A 12,272-nucleotide genomic window follows, 5' to 3' on the forward strand; every position below is an offset into this window, starting at 1 on the left:
TTGAGTCAAATGAAAGGAGAGGAAAGGGAGGGCGTGATTTAAAGGAGAAAGATCTGTAACACAAATAAGACAAAAGCTTAGAGGCAACTCAACTACTACAGATGTGCTGCATCTGCTCACTTGCCCACTGGGGACCAGGAGATAAAGAGATTAAAACATTTACACAAAGATGGTTAGACAACAAGATCAGATAAGCAACATGACAGCTAGGTCAAGGTACTGTAACCATGGCATGGAGAAAATGACTCACTAAACCACTTTAACGCACTTACAAACAATATTTTTAATTCATTTAATGTTCAAATGATATTTTATCAGGGTAGACAATGAGCTGGTTATTTTTAAATGTCACTAACATTCTGAAATAGAGAGAAACAAGCGATCTTTTTAATAATGACCTTCTTAAAGTAAATAGCATTGCAATTTTATAATGGGGCATGAATACCTGTGACTTTTAAAGATAAATCTAAGAGCAATATTTTAAATCCCTATTTTCACATGAGAATAAAAGAAATGGTTAGTTATGATGCATGTGGAAAGATTTGACAGGTACTTGGAAAACATGAGTTAGCTTGTTTCTTCTTGGCAGACCTCCTGCAAGAAAATTTTTCCTGCTTCTTACTTTATGCACTGCTGTTTTTCTCTCTAATTTCAAACGTTCACCTGCTTATATCTGAACCCTGTGGATGTAATAAGATGCAGAGGCACCTGACCTATAGACCAATTTAAAAATCTGCGGCACACACACAAACAAAACATTCCACAATAGCAGAATTCTAAATTTTTCAGAAAGCTGTAGAATCAGAAAGGCTAATACTGTCTATAGTACATATATAGATGTTAATATGGAATATATGTAATACTAATATAGAACAAATAGTTGCATGATATAAAATAAAACATTTTTAATTATAAAATACATGAAAATAAACAGTCATATATCTTGCTGAAATATATCCATGTAACCTAGTCACCCCTACATTATGACTTGAAATTAACATTCTAAATTTGAACTGACAGAAATAGACCTTACTATTCCTAATTAATCAGATTCAACATCTCCTTTCTCTCCCTCTAAATTATCAGATAACCTCAAAAGGAAAAGTGCTCTACATCATCTATTTGTTATAAAAATATCTTCACAACCAATTCCTATGATAATAATTGTCTTTTTTATAAAAAGTCAAAACATCATATGCCTTTAGATGATTTTATTTAAAATAATCCGTCCACCTATATCATTTGAAACATAAATTTCCTTGTTCATGTTAACTGTGGGAGGGTACCACAAATCATGTGACTGATAGTGTTTTCTTCTTTACATTGGCTACTAACTTAATGGTAAACTTAAAGCTATTTTTAAGAAAATATAAATGAATTTTTCTGCCTAAACCCCACTCCTGGCTTCCTATCTCTCCTACTATCTATCTCTTTACTCTATGTCTTGATTTGACTAACCTACATTTTTGGTTAATTTTTTTGTAATTTTAATGAGCCAGCTTAAATCTTTTCTGAAATGATAGTAGAAAGAAAATATATGAATTATATGAAGTAATGATGCAAATGCCAAAATTATCAAATCACTTGCAATATAAAGGTATTTGAGGAAGTAAAGAAAACTATAAGCAAGCTCGCCTTCTATATCTCCTATTAAGGCTGAATGTGCTCAATTACAACAAACATTCAAAGGCTAAAACCTCATTGCACAATAAAAAAAAATGCTTTAAGTACTTAGACTTTGGATCTATTTTGTGATATATTTAAAGAGGTTATAAAAGTCCGGGTGATTCTCTCTGTGAACCAACAGCCTAACACAGGAGTGGAGCTAGTGAAGCAGAGAAAAAGCCCAGAGAAGTCAAATCTCGGCAACAATCCCTCAGTTAACACATAAAGAAAATAACCTAATTACTGGAAAGCAGGAAAAAGAAAATAAAAAGTGTGGAAGAGTAGAGAAGCATTAAATGTGAACACACAAATTTGTCTTTGCTATGGAACAAGAAATCAGCCTAGATCCTGAGGGTAGCCATTAAATGCAGAGACTGGATGTGCATACATGTGTGGATGAATGAGAAGCCAAGAAACAGGAAAAAGACTAATTTGAATTACCAGAAAAGCAAGAGAAACAACACAGAGCTAGTGGTGGAAAGGCTTGCAGCTACGGGCTGCATGGCACTGTACTCTCCTTACCAATTAGACCCAGTCAGACCCCACTGAGTGATTAAATGAGCAGAAGAATCAGCCTCAGTGCAGGGTCAGGCTGGACTCAAACACACATGAAAATCGGACACAGACCGACACCGGGTGTGACCTGAGGCTCTCGCACAGTTTCATAGATAGACGTACAGAAACAGAAAACAGTGTGTGGGATTCCTTTTCCATTAAATACAGGTGCCAATCGCATTATCTATGGAAATACATCGCAAAAGGAATGTAATATAATTTTGTAACACTCAACATCAAAGGAATCAAGAGAACTTGAGAAAGACTCAGAGACTGAAAGAGGAAAAGTAGAGGGGAGGGCTCACAGAACAATAGCACTAAAGCTGCCACACTGTGGATTTACTACCTGTGTTATTTTTCCAATTACATCCATTGTGATATAAAATTTCAGAAAAAGGGCTGCTGTCTGAGACTAAGCCGACTATTTCCTTAGCTTATTCAGGACTGACACGGGGGCGGGGGGATCAAGGAGAAGTAACAAGTCAAAGAGCCTAATTGTCCTTAGAGAAAACTCCCAAGTGTATGAACAAAGAGAAGTGCTTCCCAGTCAGGACGTAGGGAAATTCTCCAAAGTGCGAAGTCCAGTCCCAGCCAACCTAAGTGAACGCATCTGTCGGTGCCTCGGCTGTCTGGGGTAAAAGCGACTGAGTCGGAATCCGAAACAAGACAGACAGCAGCCGGCGAGCAGGGGAAGGAACTCTTGTCTGAGATCTCCCGGGCAGTCACCAGCCAACACGTTTGCTTTGTAATCTATGAATGTTAAATTTGGAAAGGTTGCAGAGCAGAAAAGCAGGGGGAGGGGAAGCCCTCCGTGCTTAGGCGCGAAGGGAAATACCGGTTGACTAGTGAGACGAGTGGAGAAACATATAAAACCCTTCTGGAGGCAAACAGACCTTTCAGCCCGGGGACATGCTAAATGAACCTTCTCAGCGAGAGGCAGTGAGGCGCAGGGCGCGGGCGACAGCGACAGCGCGGGCGAGCGGGGAGGGGCGAGGGACCGCTCCGCGAAGGACACAGCCAGTCAGAGGAGCGGGGCGCGGGGCGCGCGGACGCATTGGAGGAAAACACTCGAGCCCCAAACGTACCAGCCTGAGGAGGCGCCGCACCTACTTCCCAATATAACCAACTACGGAGTGGGGGCGCGTAACTGCGAGAAGGCAGCAGCCAAAGTGCCGTGAAAGCTCGGGGCGGAAAGGATGAGTTACCTGGGTCCCCTCTTCAGGGAGAAGCAGGGCCAGCTGGAGGATTCCCTCTGAATGATTAAAAACTCCGCAATTCTGTTCTGCCACAGGCTGAGTAGGACTCAAGGAACTGCTCTATTTGAACTGTGCTGACGGGCAGGAGGATGGGAGACAGGAATTGAGAGTCACAGAGGAAGGACAGGGGAGTCTGGCATCTCATTGGTAAGTGGCTTGCATTCCTTTGCCAGTGACTGCTTTCTGTGATTGTGCACTTCATCTCCCAGGCACTTACAATTTTTGACACACTCGCTTCTGCAAAGCCATCTTTTCTTGCCATGTTGCCAGAATTTAAAAACTGTAACGTAAAGCTTTTTTTTTTTTTTTTTTAACATGCATTTTTTTTTTCCTCTGCTGGGATTTTATGTCAGAAAAGTTGAAGCAAGAGTAAATATACCTTATTTGTTTATCTTATAATGTCATCCAAAATAAGAGTAAACAATCCCTACAAGTAAACAGCAAGGTGATAAATGCCAGGTGAGGGTAAGAATTTTTCCACAAAAGAGACTAAACGTTCAGAGAATAGGATGTGGTTCACAGATACTGAACGTATGCCTTATGATTGAGCAATGTATTTGTGAGAAAAGAGCCCAATAACTGGGCATCTGGCAGTGCAATAACTTGTTAAAATTCAGGAGGGATGCTCTATAAGTGGAGCTTTATAAAGTTCAGAGACCAAGGAAAAACAGGATCTTGGGTTATGCTGTGGTGTTTTCTAAATGTTGTGTAGGAATGTGACAGATATTTTTAAAGCATATAAAAATATGTTCAAACATCCTTATTGAGCTTTTTATTGAAATGTGGAAGAGAATATGAATTTGCATAAATATGAACATGGTGACAATAAGCTGAGAATTACTCTGACAATCTCAAAATGTTTTAATTGTTTCATTTTATTGGAAAAACAAGGATTCACTATTTTTGAATTATTATTTTAAACTTTTATAACCTCTTTGGCATGAAAAATACAATACATTGTGGTAATTTAAATGCAGATTTGGAAGGAAAAACTTTTAAACTGTTGTATGTGAAATGCCTTATCTATATTCAATCCATCTGTATTTTTTTTCTAATTGAAAAGATAAAATAAAATAATTTAGAGATACCATACTTCCACCTTGATTCTTAATTTTAACTGTGGAGAAAAGGATGAAAGAAGTAGATGTTCATTAGGATACTAGCATTAAAAAAAAACACAAATAAATAGTAGGTCAAATTTAAAAATTAATGTAGGTGTAATTGATTACTATTGAACCGTAACAGAGCTACAGTCTGATTAATGTTGTGACCCTAAACATAAAAGAATTAGTAATGACTAGGTCATTATTTTTTTTTCAAAGGGCCTGTAGTCAATTTTAAGCAACTTACGAGTATTTCTTTGCATATTTTCCTACTTCTTACTCAAATTATTATAAGTTCTATATGGACCAGTATATTGAGTATCAAACTTGACAGGTTATGTTTCCTCTGACTCAACTGGAAAAAAACTCCAAAACAATATGACTATGTAAGAATACGTGACATAAAGCAAATGATTAAAAATAGATATTACATACAAAGATCAGCTGAGTCTAGGGAGGGAAACAAAGCACAAAATGCAAAGTTAAAAGTTAAATAAAGGAAATGTGACATAAAAAGTGAAGCAGAATTTGAAAAAAATAACAAGTGGAGTGTGGTGAGATGATATTAAAGCATATGTGAAATATGCAAATATTTTAAAATTGGTGAAATGTTTATTACAATATAAGTATCATGTTTTTTTCCAGGGGTTAGTGGAGACTTTAAATTGTTCTAAAGTTTAAAACTTCTGAAAACTAAGAACTGAGAAAAAATGTTAATTTTAATTTTTTCTTTGAATGCATACACAGTTGAATAGAAAGTTAGAATTCTCAAAGTTAGAGAAAAGAATATTTACCCCAATAGATTAACTGAATGTCAGACTTTGTCTATAAATTGTGAAGCACATAGTACATTTGGAAATAGATCTGGGAAAGTACAGTTGTGGAATTTTTTAAATGGATCGCTGAAATACCTTAATGTTTCCCTACCAAAGCAACCCTTCATCTATGAGGTGGTCTGAAATCTTTATTAGGTTAGGAAGATTAACTAAAATCAAATCATAAACATACACATAGGCTATGTTTATTAAATAAAATGATTAAAACTTAGTTGCTTGTACATGTTTACTTCAATTTTATGGGCCCAATTAAGTAAAACTCTTTATTAAAATGGCTAATATCTATTCCTTTAAATGCATTTTTTATTTAACAGTTAAGAAAATCTTTACCTCCTTTAAGTTAGAGTGTGTTTTACTCTCAAAACTGATTCAGTGATAAGGACCAGAGGGTGTCAGTAAAGGGTAGAGGGCATTCCAGAAGAAGAAAGTAAGGGGATGCTATGCTGGCCAAGTCATTTTGGAGTTTGTCTTACTTCTAGAGAAAACAAAAGATATATTTTTGTGAATTAAAAAAAAAAAAAAAGGAAAGAAAGAAATTCGCCTATATGGCTGTAATAGTGTAAAGATAATTTGACACTTAAGTTTCATTGACTAAAACAAATTTTATAGCAGCACTTAGTAATCCCCATTCATCAAAAATTAATTCAGGATTTTATGAGGCCAAGATGTTTAAAATGTGATTTGCTGAATCCATCCTGCCACACATATTTTGATTAACTATGTAGTCTTTGAATTGTCTGTTTTTTAAAATATATATTTTCTTAAAATTTTACTATGAGATTGGAAAATTGTCTTAATTTCAACAGGTCCATAGATTTATATAATTTGGTGTCTTAAAATTCTGACTTCAAGATCTCAGATTTATTTATCCCTTTTTTATTACTGAAGATACGAACATAAAATAAAAGAGGTGTGTATTTCTGGCAAGATATTTTTTAGATTAGTGTTATAAGGCTGTGTTAATATGTCACATGAACTTCTTAGCACTTTATAGCAGGAAAGAGGCTGGTCGGAAGCTCAAAGCAGTAGAATCTTTGCAGAGACGTATTTTCTGAGCATTTGTAATCAATATTCTGCATTAGAGATTGGTGCATTTTAAAAAGTAATGAAGTATATAAAACTACTTAACATAATATTAAGGATTAAAAACTATTATGAACTATGTTCCATCTCCCTACCTATGTTATGCCCAATTAATTTCTCCTTTTTATGATTTTTTTGATGTTCAGATGTATAATGTTAGAAGAGTTCTGATGAACAGAATAGTATCAGTTGATATTTTTCCCAGACACTTGAACAGTTTATTAGTTATTTATTTTCAGTAAGAATGAATAAAACAAATGTCGTAGTGTTCCATTGATAGAGTGGACATGAGAGAAAATTTTAAACTGCTTTATTGTATATATTTACTTTCTAGGAAGATGGTTTTACAATTAAATTCTTTCATCAAAGTTATTTGGCAGTATTAAATTATAATCCCATGAATTTGGAAAAAGGTCATGTATTTAATTTCATTTATGTTTTATCTATTTTAAATATATGTATAAGCCAAATGTAGAGCATTTTCATATAGATAAATACCTTAAATTAAAACACAGGTCTTTAATTTCACATTCCATAGTATTAGTTATTGTATTTTTGACATTATAGCCTTCTTAAACATCAGCTCATAAGACTTAAAATTATGGAAGCTCTTTTTTTAGTTTTCCAAGGAAATTGGAAGTCCAGCAATAGGCCGTAAAGTAATCCTGGAAAATCAATCAAAGTTATGTCTTTTTATGGACTTCCAAAAATCAGTAAATACACCATTTCTTAATCGAATCTAAAATTGTGTGAGAATTATCATTTTCGAGAAATTTTAGAAAGTATGGTTGTTCTTTTCCCAGGCGTTTCTTAAGATGGAATTCCTTGTGATCATTGTCATTTTTAAACAATTCTAAAAATGTTTCATTGGATGCATTTGACAACTCAGGTGTAAAATTGATTTTTTTTCTGGTCTTCTCAGTGATTCCTTAAAAATCCATGATGACCTAAATAACTTGCTTCCTTGTGAATACCACTTTTACTTATTTTTAGCAAGTGGATTTCTCTTAAATGATCCAGCAGGACTTGCACATTTTCTCTTATATCTATCATGGTTCCAAATATTTCCTATATTTATATAGATGAAAAAAAGTTGAGATCCTGATAGAAAATAAGGTATTAATATAGTTGTATGAGCTTTCCTGCAAGTATACCTTTATAGTTTGTGACTCTAAAATATGGACATGCTTAAGGGTTGAAGTTACTAATCCGAACTTTATCCAAAATTTAAGCAATTGTATATCTGGGCAAGGAGGCAAATGAAAGTATTTTATTTATGAGTGATCAAAAACTCTCTTTTGTGACCATCAACAGGAAAAGTATAACTATCTGCATAAACATTTTATGGGGCTGGGTAGGAATCTGCTCCTTATCATTCTTATAGCTGTTAAATGCTCAAGAAGATGATTTCATCTTCCTCTGTGATCCAGTAGTAACTATAGCATAGGGAGCTAAGGAAGAGAAATTATGTTGATCACTTAGGTGATGAAAGGTGTATTAAAATTCTCTTCTTATCATAATGTTGGCAGAAACATTCATTATGAACCTAAAAAGTTAAGGGGTTCTTACAAAAAAGATACTATAACAGGGTAATTACAGTTTTAATGTGTTTGGAGCTATAAACATATTTTTAAGTGTATTTTCAGAAAGATTTCACTAGTTTCAGGAGTTTGTATTTATGAGAAAACTGGTAGAGAAATGGTGTATTTATTGGGTCAAAAATGGTAAGTATATAAAATTTCATCTTTCCTCAAATATTTAATTTCTTATTTAAAAGTAATAATGACATTTTCTGAAGCTAAGTCAAATATAATATAAACCAAATATAAATATTATTTTAATTCTCTTAGGTTCTCCCATTTCAACTTTATATAAGAATTCACTTTTCAATTATATTTGCTGAGATACTGTTGTATTTTATAGTCTCAGAACTGACAGCATTAGATGAAATCTTGGTGATTAAGATGAATACTAATTGGAAGGCACAGGTGAGTGACAGTAGGAATTTAAAGAAGACTCCTTGTTTTCTAGAAATAAGTTTTTATTTAATTGGTATTTCATGATCATTAAAATGAAATTGTTTCCTGTGCACCTAAACAAATTTAAGGGCCCTTAAATAGTTCTGAAATTATTAGAAAAGCTCTCATATTCAATCTTGTTAGATTTTGTGTTTTGCCTTCTTGTGTTATTTTGAAGCTTTCCTCTTCATATTCTTTACTAAAAGATATAGATTAATCTCATCTCTTGTATTCAAAAATTAATAAAACAATTTTTTAGTAATCATTAATTTTTTCTAATTTTGAGTATATTTTGTGATAGGAACCTCATAAGTCATACCATTTGTAATAGAATTGAAGCTTTAAACTTCATAATTCAATTTTATACTCTTCCTTATTCAATGCTGGTATTCTAGTGGCAATATGTGAGCTAGTGAATTAGTTTCTAATGCTAAAATAACCATCTCATTAAAAATAACCACAGATCTTATGAGTCATTGATGGTATAAATTATCAGGACACCTAGAAAAAGTGACAGAATAATATGATTTAGTGTTGGAAGGAGCCGTACAGAGTTCATATTTTTACACATATTATCACAAAGAGTAATAAACAGAGATATAAAGAGGTGAAGTGACCTGTTCAACATTACTTTTAATGCAAAAGATAGAATTAGAACCCTCTACTTTTAAATTTCTGGGTCAGAGCTTTTTATAGTTTATACTTTTTTTTTTTTGCTATGAAAATCTTAACTATTTTTATATCTATTAAATCAAGATTAGGACATCATATATATAATTTCCTTGTTGTTATTGATGACCTGTAAAACATTGTCTTTTAAGATTAGAAAATTTAAAATTGAAGTATGTTAACTTACAGGAAACAGTTATACCCATATTCTCTTAACCAAGAACTGAATATCTAGAAAACATAATTGCTAGATATAAACTTTTTCACAATGAACGTAGGGTGCACGCAACAGTTAGATAGGAGATTTTCGACAGTTTTTGTTAAGAAACCCAAGAACTCAAGTAAGAAAAGAAATGTAAATAATTTTTTCCACTACATATCTATAAAGGACTGTCCATGTTGTTGTTGTTGTTGTTGTTGTTGGTGGTGGTGGTGGTGGTGGTGGTGAACACTTTTTCTCCTGAATTGGCAGGTTTTTTTTGGGTTTTTTGTTTGTTTTTGTTTTTTTCAGTAATACATGTTTAATGGGACACTAAAATGAAATAGAAAGTCAATGAGAAATGTGAGTGAGAAAATATTCCTATGTGTTGGCAAATTTGGATAAAATTTAAATCTTGGGCTTCCTTAAGATGGTAATGATTTGGGAGAATTTAATAAAATGCGAAACAGAAAATGAGTCTCTAGAAATAGGCACTATTCTTCTGAGTTTTAGAATTCAAATATCAACTTGTATAAAATCTCTAGTTTTACTGTTGTAATACTAAAGGAAGTGAATACAGAACAAATTTGAGTCTGTAATAATATTTAGTTTATCATTGTGTCTGAACCATAGTTCATCTGTTGCTTAATTTTAATAATATGATGTAATTATTTAAAGAATTAAGTCTGGGAAGAAAATTAGTTACCGCTCTTAATATGTATTGTAAGTTAAAAGCTTTAAGTTGTCTGTCTACCAAAATATTCTATTTTTGAATGAAACACAATGCTGTCCTCATTGTGGAAAGCAATATTGAGATATATAGACCATGAGCTAAAAAATTTCTCTAGTAGAACTGAACATAAACTATAAAATGAACATAGTACAATTCAAGTTATACATTGCTGGGTTTCTGATCAATATTATCTCTCAAACCTTTGATTGTTACATATGACAAGAGAATTTTTGTGTGTGTCCATACGGGCTGACTTCATATTTTAAGACTCTTGTTTCCTTCGAATACTGAATATTTAACAGTGACAAGTATAGTAAAGATGAAGTAAAAGACTGTGGCTAAAATGATTAATGTCTAATCTGAATTTCTTTTTTACCCTATGCATATAGCCAGAATTTGCAAATAACTAGTAGAAAATATAAAATATATTCTCTAAGTCCAATGAATAAGTGGTCCTTAATATTCTTTGAATTTTTACTTTCTTTGGCTATTTACTTACCCTCACCTTACTTTGACTTCTTCAGCATTATTTTCAAAAAACAATAACCTTAGTAAGAAAGAGTGGTTACTTAAGATATAAGTTAAATGATCCAGAATTGATTTTATGAAAGTTTACCGTATTAACTGTGTTTAAAAAGTTATGACTGTATTTGTTTGTTTCTCATTTTTTAAGGTGGTCTTTTTAGTATATACCCCAATAAGTTGCATTAATAAAAAGTCATTTCTTCACATTTAAAGCAATTTCTACATTATTTCATGCACTCAAATGGTCTAGTGTGTGCAGTTGTAGTTAAGTAAGAATATGAAGGGGAATAAATAGTTTATGAGCTGGTGGAGGAAATAAGCACATAGGGTAAATGTAATTCAACGTGAAATGTGCAGTGATGAGTTATATACAGCTGAGATGCAAATGTTCAAAATGTTCTCCTTTGGAGACTGCTGTTAGTTTTTTCCTACTGAGTCTTTCCAGCTTGGAGTACTTCATGCTAGCCTTGGTTCTCTAATTGCTGCATTTACTTCTTACTGCCTAAGTTATTTTGAAGTAACTTTGATTCCAAAACTCACCTAACCACTTTAAATGAATGCTGTGTTTTTCTACATCTCATTACAGTGCTAACTTTAGTATCTTGGAACGATCTAGTCTCTGATGATACAGTTGAATCTGAGGTAAAATGAAGGTGGTTTGCTTCAATGCTGTGAAAAGATACCTTTCTTATATGTGATTATAAATTAGCTTGATTCCTTTCAGTTATTAAGTATAGAATATTATTGGTGCCGTAAAGCTTATTTTATGGGGTTGGGTTAATGGCAAAGCTAATGCAGCTTTAGTTACACAGCCCCTTCCAGATAGTAATAGTAATAAACGTAGGACCAGAGCAGTAGTAAATATGTTTTTAAACATTATTTTGATCATTATAATAAAATACCTAATATAGGGAGGGCAGTATGGATTAGAGGATTTGGCGTTTGAATTTTAGGGTTCAGTCGTGGGTCCACAACTTGTTAGCTGTTTAATCTTAGAAGAGTTACTTAACCTTTCTTTACATGCAAAATTAGGATAATCAGTGTCATGTAGTTGTGATAATATTAATATATAAGAAAAACAATCTACTTTTCAATGACAAAAATGACAGTGTTAGAAACTACAACAACGTAAGTCTGGGAAGAAAATTTGTTTTCACTCCAATATGTATTGTAAGATACAAGCTTTAAGTTATCTGTCTACCAAAATATTCTATTTTTATATGAGGCACAATGCTGTCCTGATTGTGGAAAGCAACACTGAGATGTATAGACCATGGGCAGTTAAAGATTATTTTGTGTATCTTCTCTTTTATTAAAGTAATTTACTTAGAAGGGCATTTCTTACAAAGTTAGTGTACATAGTACCACTTACCTTTGGCAATCCAAAGGAAGTGAAAGGTTTGATCTCCAACAACGGAGAGGTGGAAAATTGTCAGTCCAGAAACAACTTGATAAGAAACTTAAGAAAATGTACTAGTAACCCTAATTATTGATATGGTCACACATTCTGAAGACATCGGAGGAACAGAAATAGTCACTGTAGGGATGGATTAAACTGATTCCCCTGGGCAAAATGAGAAGTACTAACACTTGAAGGAAGTTTCAATTATGTATTGGCAAAGACCCTTTC

The 12,272-nt window shown here is 33.2% G+C and overlaps 1 protein-coding gene across 3 annotated transcripts in view; it reads left to right on the forward strand.

Annotated features, from left to right (window-relative positions):
- The first annotated feature begins 2,850 nt into the window (after positions 1-2,850).
- Positions 2,851-12,272, forward strand: part of CNTN5 (contactin 5) — a 1,336,681-nt gene continuing 1,327,259 nt past the window's right edge. For all 3 annotated transcript variants that reach the window (XM_078058730.1, XM_078058731.1, XM_078058732.1), the window contains exon 1: positions 2,851-3,623. The gene's annotated coding sequence lies outside the window, so the exon portion shown is untranslated. The remainder of the gene's footprint in view (positions 3,624-12,272) is intronic.

Source organism: Halichoerus grypus, chromosome 11, assembly GCF_964656455.1.
Source record: "Halichoerus grypus chromosome 11, mHalGry1.hap1.1, whole genome shotgun sequence".
NCBI lineage: Eukaryota > Metazoa > Chordata > Mammalia > Carnivora > Phocidae > Halichoerus > Halichoerus grypus.